An 11,394-nucleotide genomic window follows, 5' to 3' on the forward strand; every position below is an offset into this window, starting at 1 on the left:
CCATTTTCACTACAGACAGGTCAGAGACTTGGGTGTTTTGATTGCCAGGTGTCACCCATTATCCTTATTTTTGATCCCCTGCATGGAGCCTTTTTATGCGGCACTCACTGACAGAGGTCTCGCCAGGCAACTGAGAACAAGTCCTGATTAGAAGCACAAGATGACAACCCAGTTTTGATGCTCCCATGGTGATAGTCCAGATAACCCACTTTGTAACTTCTAAAGATGCTCCTGTGTTGCTGCCACCAAAAAGCCACACTTGAAGCCTTCACATGACAGGGAAAGAACGGTTTCATTATGAGAAAACCAGTACGTGCAGCAACAAGTGACTGGGCACACGCTCAGCTGTTAGCAGCTCTGCCGGTGCCACTGGAAATGACTGTGGGATTTTTTAAGGACACATCAAATTGATTTGGATCTGTTAAAACCTAACGCCTTGATCTCCATCTGTGTTTTGAGTGTCCCTGCTGGAGGAGCAGAGGGAAGAAGAAGCGCAAGTAGAGAACAGGATTTTCCTTGCCTCATCCCCACCGAGTGTATTTGTTTAAACAAGATGGGTGGAACCGAAGCCATGCATGGGTGACGCTAAAAGGAGTCAGTCTCTGCGCCTGAACACTTCTTACCAGCTACATTTGCTCAAGTGTGTTTTCCTGCACTGCAAAAGCCACTGGAGTCCTCATGGCTCACTCAGGGCAACACCTTCTTCCCTCCGAAAAATTGTCCTTGCCACCCAGGTTTTTAAATTTACTTTTTTTTTCCCCCCAGCTGCTGGTTTAACTCTTCCCACCTCTAGTATTCCAGGCAGTGGGTTTCCCTTCCTCACAGCTCCCTTTGAAACCCTGAGTCTGTGCCAGCACTCACAGGTAACACCGCAGCCCCAGCCCCATTCCCCAGCCCGTCCTCAACGCTCTCCTCACAAAGAGGATGAACAGGTCTGTAGCTCATCCCCTATTCCACCAAAGCTCATCCATTATCCCACCACGTTCACAAATTCCACCTAATAAATGGGTTGGGTGGGTAGAAACCTTCACACATTATTAGTGTGCTTATTTTCAGCAGTAAAGTAATTCTGCAGGAATTCAGCCACGTGCAAAATGTCCTTTCCGTTCCTTTGTTGTCTGTGAGCAGATCTCTGGACCGCATTAGGTACCTGCTTCACCCTTCCTGGACTGAGGGCTGGAAAACCTCCCCTTGCAAAGAGCATCTCAGATGTTACTGACAGTGGGAGGAGATCCACCCAGTGCTGCTGGATTCTGTCAGACGGGAGTTAATTGGGACTTCTGAGGTCACCGAGCCCAAGCTGAGCCCACGGGTGTCCAAGCCAAGGCAGACACAGCTTTACTAAGACCGGAGAAACTCCCCTGGAATAGTTTGTTGGTAAATGGGTGACGTGTGGCCATCAGGAGTCTGACAGCATTGCTCCAACGTGACTCAGAAACACTCCAGCACTCGCATGTGCCTCCGTGGCACATCCTACCCCAGCAGCGAGGAACCCTGCTCCCACCACCAGCCCCACGCAGAGCTTTACAGGGATACGTGGCATCGTAAAAACCAGGGCTGGTGCGGATGGAGAGTTTGGAAACAAGTCCTTGGTGAGTAAACACTCTTTTCCTTAAAACAAAACCAACACCAAAACAACAATAAAACAATTTATTCACACCCTTGGGAAAATGCTAATTAAAGTTTACTTTAAAATACTAGCAGACACGAGTGTGGGCAGTAACAGGAACATACTGTGAAGTGACAGGTCTGCAATAATCCCGTCCCTCAGCCAAGTCTAATTCATTCCGATCACACGAAGGTCCGAAATCCGAGGAGGCTCTTGGAGCACGAGCATGTGCACTTGTGGGAGGTGCAAGAAGCGTCTGGGGAGCGCCGCAGGAGCGGGAGCGAGAACAGGTGTGAGGGCAGGGGTTAATGGTGGGGGCGCCGGGAGCCCAGCCCTGCGGCAAGCACAGGGACAGCTCTCCCTGCCCCGCCACGGCGGCTTTGCAGAGCCCTCCCTCACGCTCCGGCTCGGGGAAGGCACCTCCTCCCAAGCTTCGCCTTAGTCCAGAGCGCGGAGAGCCGGGAAGAGCCGGGGAAAGGCTGAACATGGCTTGGTACTGGAGGATGAGATGCCACCACTGGAGGATGCTTTGCCTCTAGGAAGATGGGCACAGAGTGAAATAACTCTTGGCCTTTACCAGCTGACAAACCCCTTGCTCCTCAGCGAGTTCGACGCTGCCTCGAAACCCGTGAACCAGGCAAGGAGGTTACTTGTCTCCTGCTTCAGCAAGGTTTGAACTCCTGTCAAGTGACGCTGCAGCCACCTAAACAAGCCCAAGCCAAGCTTTCCAAATGGGAGCAGAAGTCTCCTGTGCTCCAAAAATTATCTGGACCCAGGTGTTAGGTGATACACCAGGCACTGGCAGAGCAGGAAAAAACCATGTGAGGGCAATACTGAAATGAAAATTAGTTTGTTCTAGTGATTCTCAGGTCCCCTGTGCAACACCACGGCATTTATGCACAGATAGGCAAAGGGTGTTGAGGAAAAGGATGATGGACATAATTTCCATGGCTCCATACCATGTGCTTACCTGTTCCTTTAAACTCCTATAATGTGCTCCAGTTTGAGTAGGGAAAGCTACAGAATGGGATGCATATGATTTTTTGTTTCTATGAGGCTATTTCTTAACTTTCACAGGTCTGCTGCTGAAGGACTCAGCATTGCCTTGATTTCAAGGTCCTTCAGTAAAAGAGGTCAAGAACACTGCAGCACACACAGGTCACTGTCCCTTGAGCACTGTCCTTTGGCTAAAACGTGTTTTCCAGCTCCATGAATGGCTCGAAGATCACACCATGAGTGCCACACTGCCCTGATCCTGCCTGCACTCACTGGGATAGCAATGAGGAGAAGCATGCTGGGTGTAAGGAAATCATTCCACCCATTTCCTGCAGCCGGTGTTATTTATCCCATTTCACTGGGAACCCACCTGCACTCACCTGCAGCACTTTTCTCCTGAGGAGACTTTCATTAGATGGGACCAATAAACCATAAGTCCAATGGGTGGTTTCACTTTTTATTTTCCAAAAGGTTTCAAATAATTCCATTAAAGAACAAACGAACCACCAGGTGCTTGCTTGTCAAGCCTGGTGTCTCTTCGCCTCTTGCAAGTCGTCCTGCTTAGTGCCCCACCAGGTTTGGGAGCCCAGGTTGCTCCTCACAGCCTTCTGCACACCTGATCCTGCCAGGGTCTGACTCACACCCCCCCTGGGCTGGCTGTGGACGTGTGGCACTCTGCGTCTCAGGTGTGGCGGGTGCTCCTGCTTTAACTCACTGACAATTTTACCAGGCACCAAAAAAGGAAATGGGAAACATCCCCTTAAGTTATTGTAGGATTGAAGTGGAAATGATGATTCTGTTGAGTGCTCAGGAAAACTGCACGCTCTGTGCAGGCTTAGGGCGTGCTCCCACTGGTGACACCACCAGAGTACAAAATGTCCCTTCACTGATGCCTGTCATCCTCTCACCACTGCAGAGAATCACAGCTGTGGATGATGCTTGTGGGAAACCATCTCCACAGACACCGAGGGGAGGACTCACCTCACCTCTCCTCCCTCATGCAGCACAAAGGCTTTGATTTCCCTGCACACCACCCTGAGGTCCCACTTCACCCTCCTGCCCCATCCATCTGTGCTCTGGACACAGCAGTGACAGGTCTGTGCTCTCTGGTACAGCAGAACTGGGCTGAGCTTGCTGGCTCCCCAAGAACCCCCTCACCTGGCACTGAGCTCCTGTCCATGTCACACAGAGGTGCCCTGAGATATTTCCCTGATAAAGTTTCCTGCTTCTGAAATCCCCAGTGCTCCCTGACAGATGAATGCATATAAACCCTAAAAACTAACCCAACAGATGGGAAGAAATATAATGAAGGAGGATTATTTCCTACAGAACCTCCAGCTTCCTCCTCGGCCCTCTGAAGAGTTGAAAAACAAGGTCAGTGTAAATACTTCTGCATCCCAAAGCTGTTTAATAAAAACATCCCTATGTTTACCAGACTGGTGCTTAGCTGTGCGCTCGCTGACATCTTCCTAATTGGAGAGCAGGAACTTCAGGGTAGCTACTTCACTCTGATCAGAGTTTCTGGCCAGAAATCTGGGTCAGATCCACTGTTGCCTTCACTGGAATTTGACTTTTTCCATATTAAAGGTCTCCTCTTCGTGCTGAAGTGTTGCATTTGAAAATAAGCAAACAACATCAAGTGTGAGCTGCGAGCCTCTGGGGGTTCTCCTTAGAAGTGTGGTTGGATCTGTGTCAGAGAAACAGTCCTGCACAAACCTTGTGGCCATTGGGTAACACGGACTGCCACCACCAAAACCCAAAGGAGTTTGATCCATCTCTGCCATGAGCCAGTGACACTCAGGGGCGGACAGTGTGACCACTCAGCTCAGAGCACAGCCAGAGACCATGTGGCCTGACTGCACTGATCTTGCACAAAAGATAGCAGCATTTGCACCACGACCCCTGAGCAATGTGACTCAGACTGGAAAAGCTTGAGAAAAAACTCAGTCTTGAAGTTTAACAAACAGATGTAGTGTCTAGAAGCTGAACAAGAACGTCTGCATCCTGTAAGCAGATAGCGGAGAGAGCTGCCATCAGCATCCAGGGATGGCACTGTCTTGTATTTCCCACTAAAATACCTTTAAATAGCAGCTTCCATTCAGTGTCCTACAGAAGATAACAGTGCTAAAATGTCTTAATATAAGGGGATTTTGTCTTGGTCCAAACATCTTCATTTCAGATTTAGCAAGTGGCAAGCTGTGTGTCAGATACAGCCCAGACAAAACCTGTCTTAATTTAGAGTTGACACAACACTTCTAACCTCAGGAACAACAAAACCTCCTCGGTTACTGTCAATCTGCATCTTCAAGACCAACGACAAGCACCTGAAAGGGGGCACAGACCCTCCTGCTGGGGCCTCAGAACAGGATGCTGTGTTTTTAGGGGCATTGATGGGTGGAAAGCTGGGCAGCCTGCTTGTCTCTTCCCACAGGAATTCACTGACATGCCGTAAAATAATGACTGTGACTACCCCATCTTCCCCAGCTGCTTCTGGGCTGGCAGAGAGCAAGGAGCTGCTCCCAGCCTCGGGAGGGATGGCTTGCATGTCCCCAGGGGTTACGTTTTCAGATCTGCTCTGCAGCCCTGTGGCGCTTACTGAGCACCCAGAGCAGCGTTTTTGGCACTCATTTATCAGCTCTCCCCTCCTCCCTGCCAGCCAGCACAGTGCAGTGCCCCAGGGACACTTCAGGTTTGTCAGGCAGCCCAATTTGCCCCACAGTGCCACAGGGCCATGTGCTCAGTCTCTTTGTGCCCACCTCGGTGCCACCCCAGGATCCAGGTTTGGATTGGGATGAATGCACCATGGGAAAGGAGAAGAGGGAAAGAAGAGACCTTTGTCCCAAACTTGAGAACCCCTTGGGAAGGTGTGAAGGAAAGAAAAGCAAGGGGCTGCCAAGTGCCAGACCCCGCATGCCTAGTGCAGGGCAGGTGAGTGGAGCACAAGGATTCTTGGAGGGGAAAGGAGCTTGGGACTGATGGATTTTGCTGTAAAGGAGTGGAAAAAATCCTCACAATCCTCCCCCCCTCCTCCTTCACACACTATACACGTGTTATAAAGCTACAGAAACTGCTGGCCAGGGCAAGATAGCTTGGAAAGGGATTCATCACCCAAATTCACACATCTTGTCCCCTTCCCTCTGTGCCCTGAGACAGAGCTGTCACCAGCTGGTGCCAAACACCCTGCACTTCTCCTTAACGATGAAAACCGGCCACCCTCACCCTCTGCACTGCCTTGAAAAATTCCCCCCAAAGCAGACACAAACCTTCAGAGAGCACAGATGAGCTGGACCCTGCTGGCGCTGGACAGCAGCCTGAGGGCAGGGCAGCAGCACCCCGAGGCCACAGCCTTTCACCCAGCCGGAGCTTCACTTCCAGCTCCCTCTTCCCCCCCGTGTGCACCAGGGCAGCATGGCCCTAAGCATGGGCTCCTCTTTGCCCCCAAGCCCTCCTGAAACTTCCAGTCCTTTCCACCTTCATGGTTTTTAGCGTCTCCAGGATGTTTATGGCTAGTTATGACTGCCTATAGTTTGTGATTTTATAGCTTATGACTCCAAGCCAGGTAGTGCACCTGCCTTCAGGCACTTCCAGCAGTGAGGGGACAGGATTTCAAGGCAAGGCTATCTCCAGCTTCCTTAAGCAATACTATTGCATTCCAGTGAGGAATTTTCTGAGTCTTAGTGAAGAAACACATGGGGAAATGCCTTTGGGTACAAAAGTAATGAGTTACACACCTGCATGGATTTCTGAAAGACAGACATCACTGCTCCAGGCTTTTAAAAGCTGTGGTCTTCAGTTCAAGGGCAGACCCCTCAAGTAATAGAAAAAGCCCTCATCCTCTCCTTCAAAATCATGGACTGCTTGTTCAGAGTAGTAATATAAGCCTTCAGATAAAGGTGGTGTCCTGCAAATTCAAAGGACAGAGCAAAGGCTGCAGCTGACAAAGTATGTGAACTGAACTTCTGCAAACTGTGGCATCTTTACCTTCAAAGGATGACTTGCATCCTCCTAAAAATTTCATATCCATTGGTTACATGTATGAACTAGCTTCAAACGTGCAACCTTGCTCAAAATCCAATTATTGTACATATTAGAAGGAAAAACCCCTCTGTGTGCAACCCAAATTATGCACGAAAACTCACAGCAAAACTAATTTCTAACTAGGTTTAAACAGCACCATGGGGGAAGAAAGGCAAAAAAAACCCCTTGACATTTTGCTTAACCTGTGGCTAGAGGTAAGTATTCTTGGCTGACTTTTAACCATTTGCTTCCAAGTTTTGTGAAAGGACTAGGAAAGTCCTCACCATGTCCTTTCCCTGTCTGGGAAGGTGCTCCTCTCAGAAGAGGAGGAAAAGCTCCGTAAAGCTCAAGCTGCGGTGGCACGTGAGTGTGTGAAACAAAACACTGCACAGGCCACACAAACACTGCAAAAACATTCCTTCTCAGTGTCACAGAACCTCCAGATCTCTGGTTCTGCGGTCCTTTCAGACCAGAATCCTGTGCTCTAATATTCCACTTTTTCTAGCTTGATTTTCTAGGTGATTTCCCCAGCTCGGGTATTTCCTGGCCACGGTTTGGTGAAGGCTTACCTGGCTTCCCACTGTCCTTTTCAGGGAGTAGGGAAGAAAAGGATTGGTCTGCTAATTCCCGTTGCCAAAGTCTGGAGCAGGAGACAGGAGACGGTATTTCTTCGGTAACGTCCAATGGCAAATCTTTTTCCTTAACAAAGCCTCCCTGAATATTGTCTCTGAAGATTTCTGCTGTGTGCTGGCATTCCACGAACCTTGGAGGTCCAACCCCTTCCCATTCCGTGCGCTGTCCGGGCTCAGTACCCTGAGAGGAGGTCCCTCTTGGAGAGGCACAGGAAGGCAGAGGACAAGGTTCTCTTCCCGAGGCTGTGCATATCCCACAAAGGAGTCACAGTTAAATGCCGACGGAAACAAAAGCCGCTCTCGGAAGGATGTTCTGTCCTCAGTCCCATCAGAGAGGACTGAGCGAGCAGGGTTTGACAGAGCAAGAGGAAAATCAGGATCACCCAAGTCAGACAGAACGGCTGGCAGCTATTTTCTTCGTACTTTTGATGGCTCTCAGCTATTGTCGTACCTGGAACCAAGTCAAAAGCTTGCTTATCCTGCTGTGCAAAGCTGTTTCTCTCAGCCTCTCTAATAAATCAGGGGCACCAGCAAACCCTTAGGCAGGCTGCGAAAAAGCACCATCCCATATTTAAAATGCACCAACTTCCAGCTGAGATCAATCACTTCTCCTTTTAATTTTGATTGCTTTATTTTAAGGCAGCTAAGCTCTTCCCTCTTCCAAGACTGCTCATGCCAAGCACCTAATTCCCTGCTCACTTCCTGGCCTCAGCAGGATGGAGAAAGCTCCCTGAGCACCAGGCCCTCAGTGGCTCTGGAATGTCACCTGAGGATCTGCTTCTCAGGGAACTGGTCTCCCCTGGGATCCTCTCTGCACAGCAGAGATTTCACAGCAATGCCACCATGCTCCTCACCTGGACATCAGAGGGACATTTGAAGAGGAGCAGTGTCTAAAGGCAACAGGCTGCAAATCTTCCTCTCCACTGACTGTGCCCCCACGAAGTGCTGGGCTTCATTTTAAATATATATATTTGAAACAACATTTCAAATCAATTTTCAGCCAATACAGCTGTTTATAAACGCCTATACCTCCCTACAAGTCATGCACTCCTGGGGTAAAAGAGTTCATCAGGTCTTCCAGTCAAGTTTAGGAAGCTGGAGCAAACCCTTTGAGGGAAGTAGGAGAGTTCTGTGTAAATTGAGAAACAAACAAACAAAAACCCCCAGAAGTTTGCAATTTCTGCAACGGAGGAAAATCTGGAGGATCTAACGCCAGTTACGAACAGTCAAGAAAATACTGAACGGTTCTGAAAAGTGGTGAGGGATAAACCTTGGACCAAGATCAAGATCAAGATCAAGAGGGTGGTGAACATCCCTTGGGATGGTGGCAACCACCCCCTGCTATTGCTCAGACCTGAGAATTTTAAGTGAGCAGAGAAATCTACTGCTCAAGATAAAATTAGACAAAATGGCTGAGGAGAGTCTTGACCTTTTTATGTCCGTTTTTCTGTGAAATTTGCACACTTTATTGGAGGCCACTTCCTGCATTCACAGAACACTACTTTTCTTCGTTAATACCCCAATAAGTCTGCAGAACGATGTCAGAGCCAGAGCTGCTACAGACCTGCTTTTAACCATTTCCTTTCAGGTGAATGTCATCATCAGCTCGAACACAGTTATCAGAAATCAGCTGAAATCTCTTGCCATCTTCTCAAGGGCTCTTTCCCCCCATGAGGAGCAGCACAATGAACAGTCACGTAACCAACTGCTGACAGTAGGAGATGAGGTCTTTGAATAGATTGGCTATGTCATTCCAAGTCCTAGCTCCATAGCACCAACTTTAATTGCCAGATAATTTCCACCTGCTCCTCTAAATTTTTTATATGACTATACAGGAGATTTCTGCTATGAAGTAGCTTTCAACACCATATGGGAGACTGAGTTATTCCCATTTCAGAGATGAGTTTGTGAGACCAAGAAAAACAGCTTGTTGACACTTGAAAATTGACTAGAGGAACTTTTCTGGATGCTCTTAAGTTAGAATAAGAAAATGTATTAAGTCAAGTTAAAATAAATCAGCTTCTATTCCAGAATGAGTGCTATTATACTTTATTCAGTGCATCAGTTCTTGTGGTTCTGTTTTATACCTGTGTGAGTCCAAAGGCTCTCAGAGGCCGTGGCTACACTTTAATTGGCTTTACTAGGTCAGGCTCTGGAAAAGAGGCTGGAGGGCTTCAGCCTTGAGACTTACTGGAGCTCCCAAAAGGCTGATCCACACAGCAGGGACCTGTGGAGTGGAGAGAGGATTCCCTGGGCTGTGGACAGGCAGGAAGAACTGCACATCTCAAGACAAGATAATTTGAAGCATCACACTGAGGGGCAGTGGCCCCAGCTCAACAAAAGGACCAGGAAACCATCACTGAATGATGAGGAGGATGGAGGTGTCTTATCTCACCTCCCCATAAGTCTGCAATAACTCCTCAGTGCAGCACTTTGATCTTACAAATCAAGATCTTGGATACTGAAGGATTTCTCCTTAAAAAAGGAAAAAGCAAACCCAAAAGCTTTCATTCAGCATCCCCTTGGTTAAAGTATTTTTACCCAACATGGGACCTAATTTCAGCCTCTTTCTGAAGACGAGGTGAACCTTTCCTGCAGAGCAAAATTGTCACTTGAGACTATCTCATCCAGGAGAAAAGGCTGCTTTTCCTATGGAGCCACCATCCCTCGGTGAGACCTGGCTATCTAACACAGTTACTGGAACGTGAGCACTCATCATCCAGACAAATGATGTCAATGATTGCAGAAGGCTGAGAAGCCCAAAGCTGTCAGAAAAAAATGAGTGAGACTGTGGTGGCCAAGTCCCTTAGACATTTTTCTCAGAGGAAATGCCCCATGGATGCGCAGCACAGCCTGTGAACACTCTGCATTTTAACCACCTGCCCAGCTAAAAGCCCTGAGGACACTCCTCTTCAGATCTCATTTGTGTGTGGCCATCAAGCACAGTCTGTGTTGATGGACTCTGGATCTTCCTCTCTCCAGAAGGGAAAAGTGTGATGGATTTTATCCCAAGACACTTGAAGCCAGATGCTCCACAAATGGCAGAATCCCCAATCACATCCACCAAGACCTATTACCTTCCCTTCAAGTTTTTATTTATTTATTTATTTTATTTTAACAGCCCGACATTTACCCAGACATGGTTTTCTGCCTGGACCAAAGCTTGGGCTCTCCAACACAGTCATGGCAGCTTCCCTGCCACAGCCACAGTTCCTCTGTCCCCAGCCCAAACTGCAGCACCCAAAACCCCAGTGAAGACCCCCCCTTGGCTCTTCTCCTCCCAGGGGATCATGGAGAAAAGCCCTCCCTCGGTTCCAGGTGATGCACAGCCCTCTCTTCACTAAGACACTACACTGCCATCCCTTGTCCAGGCCCTTCTACAGTCATGTCCCCCTTCCCATCCTTGGGAATCCCCAGCCACAGCAGGGAGCTCCACACCGTATTTCACCTTCAAAGTCAGACCCCAGCCTTGGCCATTCACACCTGCCATCACTTCTGCCACGAGGGACTTTGAATCTTGCTAAGCACAAACAAGACAATGCTAATAAAATGCTAACACTAGAGATGAGAGACTCCGTTTGGAGCCCGGCTCCTTCCTTGGTAACCACCTAAACTATCCTCCCCCTTGCAAGGTCTGTTCTGTGTTTCCTCCACCCAGTGCAGCTGACAAGGTGATTTCATAGCTGTCAGAGCTGGGATCCAGTGCCTTGGATATCCCACATCCCCTGGGCATTGTCTCTGCGGGCACCCCTGAGTGCAGCCATTCCCATCCCTGCAGACAGGTCCGGGACGGCTCAAGAGACACCTCAGCTTCACAGGCACAATTGTTCTGGGGGGAAAACTGATTCTGGGCACCTGAATCTTCTTTATCCCCAAGAATCAAACTTAAGCAGTGCTTCTCATCTTTCTCCCTAGCTGGACCCTTTCTCTATGTGCCCGGGAGGCAGATGAGCTGGGGAAACCCACATTGCCCCCTGAGCTGTGTCAGATTTTTAGCCCTGGCCCATCTCTTCGTGCTGGGGGGGAGAAGAGGGTTCTCAGCACCCTGATCTCCCTCTGAGCGATGTTTTCTCCCCGTTTAGCGCAACAGCACCGCTGACATATTTCACGTGACACACTCTGCAGCCGGATGCCTCAGTT

The 11,394-nt window shown here is 48.9% G+C and overlaps 1 long non-coding RNA gene across 1 annotated transcript; it reads right to left on the bottom strand.

Moving 5' to 3' along the window:
• Positions 1 to 3,701: 3,701 nt before the first annotated feature.
• Positions 3,702 to 7,745, bottom strand: LOC120755329 (uncharacterized). Its single transcript, XR_005701738.1, has 3 exons — positions 7,192 to 7,745; positions 6,337 to 6,506; positions 3,702 to 4,609 (listed from the first exon to the last, which is right to left on the bottom strand). It is a non-coding gene; the product is annotated as an uncharacterized LOC120755329 (long non-coding RNA).
• Between the last annotated feature and the right edge of the window lie 3,649 nt (positions 7,746 to 11,394).

This window comes from Hirundo rustica, chromosome 7, assembly GCF_015227805.2.
Source record: "Hirundo rustica isolate bHirRus1 chromosome 7, bHirRus1.pri.v3, whole genome shotgun sequence".
NCBI classification, from domain to species: Eukaryota; Metazoa; Chordata; class Aves; order Passeriformes; family Hirundinidae; genus Hirundo; species Hirundo rustica.